This window comes from Physeter macrocephalus, chromosome 4, assembly GCF_002837175.3.
Source record: "Physeter macrocephalus isolate SW-GA chromosome 4, ASM283717v5, whole genome shotgun sequence".
NCBI classification, from domain to species: domain Eukaryota; kingdom Metazoa; phylum Chordata; class Mammalia; order Artiodactyla; family Physeteridae; genus Physeter; species Physeter macrocephalus.
In genome coordinates, this window is record NC_041217.1 from 51,452,356 (window position 1) to 51,456,487 (window position 4,132).

Consider the following 4,132-nt stretch of genomic DNA (forward strand, 5'->3'; position numbering starts at 1 on the left):
CCGTTTAAAAAATTGGTTGTTAGTGGGAAGCTGCCGCATAGCACCGGGAGATCACCTCTGTGCTTTGTGACCACCGAGAGGGGTGGGATAGGGAGGGTGGGAGGGAGGGAGACGCAAGAGGGAAGAGATATGGGAACATATGTATATGTATAACTGATTCACTTTGTAGACATTATTGGCCGGAAGATATTCCTGAAATATTCTGTATATTGGCCCTTTGTCACACATATGTATTATGAATTTTTTCTTGTGTGGCTTTTCATTTTTATGATGGTGTCTTTCAAAGAGCAGTTTTTATTTTTGATGAAGGTCAGTTTATTTTTTTAATCGTTCATGCTTTTTTGTATCCTCTCTAAGAAATCTTTGCCTATCCCAAGGTCACAAAAATTTTCTCCTCTATCTTTTCCTCTAGAAGTTTCATAGTTTTAGCTCTTACATTTAAGTGTATGATCCATATCAAGTTAGTTTTTGGTATATATGATGTGAGGGAAGGGTTGAGGTTCATTCTTTTGTGTATGGATATCTAGCTGTTTCAGTAGCACTTGTTGAAACAACTCTCTTTTCCCCCCTGTATTCCCTTGACACTTCCGTCAATAGTGATAACTGACCCACGTAAGTATGGATCTATTTCTGGACCCTCAATTCAGTTCTGTTGGTTTATATGATTATCCTTATACCCAAACCACAGTCTTGATTACTGTAGCCTTACAGTGAGTCTTGAAATCCCTTAAGTTTTCCAACCTAATTCTTTTTCAAAATTGTTTTGGATATTTTAAGTTCTCTGAAGTTACATATTAATTTTAAAGTCAACTTGTCAAGTTCTGCAAGAGAGCCTGCTGGCATTTTCATCAGAATCCCAATCTGGATCTACATATCAATTTAAGGAGAATTAACATCTTAAAAATAGCATTTTTAAGATGTTAATTCCAATCTATGAATATCGGATATCTTTCCAATTATTTAGGTCTACTTTAATTTACTCAAAAATGTTTTGTATTCCCCACACTCTCTGGCTCTTCGCTCGGTTGCAGTGTTTAGTTTTTTCGCCTTCTCTGCCTTTTCCCATCCTTTCTTGCTCTCTGCTCTGCGGGGTGACGAGGCTGAATCCTCTGGGCACCCAGCCCTCGCCTTTCTTCTTCTGCCTGCGCTGTTGTTCTGTTTCTCTCCTTCGGCCGCTGCCACCACTGCTGCACAGCTGGTGTCGGTGCCGTGCTTTTCCCCCAACGTCGTCCCCGCCGCAGCCTATGGCTCAGTCTGCCTTGGGTATTTCTGCTCAAGGTAACCACATCCCTCTTTTAAAATTCCGCCTAAAAAGAGGAGATGCTTTATCCGACTCTTTGGGCCATTATCTCACGGCGAACTTTCTGACCAAGTATACAACTACCCAGAAGGCCTAGGAGAAGTGCTGTATAGAGAGCAGTTCAACTTCAACGCTGAGGCACCTTGGGAACCTAGATGATGATGGGGGGGGGGGGGTTCCATCTCCTAACTTGTCCATTTTGTTGCATATTCTAAGGACCCAGATGTAAGGCTTGGTGGCCCGTCTCTTGTTTTTCCTGGTTTATGACTTTCGGCTTTGTGGAATACGGCTGAGATGAAAGGATTTACTGACGATGCAAACTACTCCATTGGCCCGTTGGATGAAGGAACAAACCTTGGAAATGTTGTTGATAACTATGTTTATGAACATACCCTGACAGGGAAAAATGCACTTTTTGTGGGAGATCTTGGAAAGATTGTGAAAAGAAACACAGTCAGTGGCAGAACATAGTGGCTCAGATAAAGCCATTCTACACGGTAAAGTGCAACTCCACTCCAGCTGTACTTGAGATTTTGGCAGCTCTTGGAACTGGATTTGCTTGTTCCAGTAAAACTGAAAGGGCTTTAGTGCAAGAATTGGGTGTATCTCCAGAAAACATCATTTACATAAGTCTTTGCAAGCAAGTGTCTCAGATGAAGTATGCAGCAAAAGTTGGAGTGAATATCATGACATGTGACAATGAAGTCGAATTGAAGAAAATTGCACGTAATCATCCAAATGCCAAGGTCTTACTACATATCGCAACAGAAGATAATATTGGAGGTGAAGAGGGTAACAAAGTTTGGCACTACCCTGAAGAACTGTAGGCATCTTTTGGAATGTGCTAAGGAACTTGATGTCCAAATTATTGGGGTTAAATTGCATGTTTCAAGTGCCTGGAAAGAATCTCAAGTATATGTACGTGCTCTATCTGATGCTCGATGTGTATTTGACATGGCTTCACAATGAACATGTTAGACATTGGTGGAGGCTTCACAGGAACCAAATTTCGATTGGAAGAGGTTAATCATGTTATCAGCCCTTTGCTGGATGTCTTCTTTCCTGAAGGATCTGACATTAAGATAATTTGTGAACCCGGAAGCCACTATGTGTCTTCTGCATTTACACTTGTAGTTAATAGCATTGCAAAGAAAGTTGTTGAAAATAAGTTTTCCTCTGGAGTAGGAAAAACCGGAAGTGATGAACCAACCTTCATGTATTATATAAACGATGGTGTTTATGGTTCTTTTGCAAGTAAACTGTCTGAGAACTTAAATACCATTCCAGAGGTTCACAAGAAATACAAGGAAGATGAGCCTCTGTTTACAAGCAGCCTTTGGGGTCCATCCTGTGATGAGCTTGATCAAATTGTGGAAAACTGTCTTCTTCCTGAGCTGAATGTGGGAGATTGGCTTATCTTTGATAACATGGGAGCAGATTCTTTCTGTGAACCATCTGCTTTTAATGATTTTCAGAGGCCAACTATTTATTATATGATGTCATATGGTGATTGGTATGAGATGCAAGATTCTGTAATTACTTCAGACACAATGATGAAGAACTTCTTTGTGCCTTCTTGCATTCAGTTGAGCCAAGAAGACAGCTTTTCCACTGAAGCTTAAGCAGGCATTAAGGCTTTTTTAGATCTGAAGTTGCAGGTTAAGCTTGTCTGGTCTACATTCCAGTGTGGAAAAAATTTGAACAATCTTATTCAGTTAATTCTCTTGGAAACAAAAACTACTAGTAATAGCTATTTGGGACCAGACAAAATTAGCTCTTATCTATAATTCACTGGGGGTAATTGAGATGAAGATAATGTATCCACATTTAAACTTACCCGTTTGCCCTACCCCTTAAGCGTTTAAAATAAAATATGCAACAAAATGGATGACTTAGTGGAGATGGAAGCCCATTAATTGGGTTCCTCATTAAAACGTTTACATACAAGTACACAGTTTTTATACTAAGGATTCGTGTTAAAAAGTCTTGTAAAGTTAATGTCTTTCACCCAGATATATCAAATATCAGTGGAAGACCAGTGTGACTTCATTAGATATGTTTAGTGTATTTAGAATGTGTAAATTTGTGCTTTGAATTGTAGTTTAATAAATGTAAAATTGCATCATAGTATTTGTTGTATTTGACCTAATGTTACCCTTGTATGATTGCAATAAAATTTTGTGTAGATTTTACTGTTTTTTCAGGCTAAAACTTTGGGAAAGGGGCTAGCTAGCAAAGGCAGTTCCAAAAGAGATGTGTATATGGACTGTTTAGAAGGTTATTTTCCTTTATAGCCCATTTAAGTTTAGTTTGACTCAGTACATTTTTCAGTTATTTAATTAGTAATTTAAGTAAAATGTTTGGTAAATCATTGTGAAGTTGAGATTCATTATGGAGAGTTGATGTGCAGTAAGCATGATGTTTAACAATTTTAACACCAAAAATGTTAATCCTGCATAAACCAATTGTAATAATTAATAGCTGTTTCTGTACAGATAGAATGCATAGAGTACCTTAGTAAATCTTTGAATCACATATCTTTTGGCTGAAATGGAAGATTCTCTTAAGTACCTTGAATAAACTTTGGGGGAGGGAAATAAAATTGCAGAAAACTCTGCAGCTCACTAAATCTTTTTTTTTTTTTTAACATCTTTATTGGAGTATAACTGTTTTACAATGGTGTGTTAGTTTCTGCTTTACAACAAAGTGAATCAGTTATACATATACATATGTTCCCGTATCTCTTCCCTCTTGCGTCTCCCTCCCTCCCACCCTCCCTATCCCACCCCTCTAGGTGGTCACAAACCACCTAGCTGATCTCCCTGTGCCATG

At 38.7% G+C, this 4,132-nt stretch overlaps 1 pseudogene; it reads left to right on the top strand.

Annotated features, from left to right (window-relative positions):
* The first annotated feature begins 1,480 nt into the window (after positions 1–1,480).
* LOC102991817 (antizyme inhibitor 1 pseudogene) lies at positions 1,481–3,039 on the top strand (annotated as a pseudogene).
* The last annotated feature ends 1,093 nt before the right edge of the window (positions 3,040–4,132 follow it).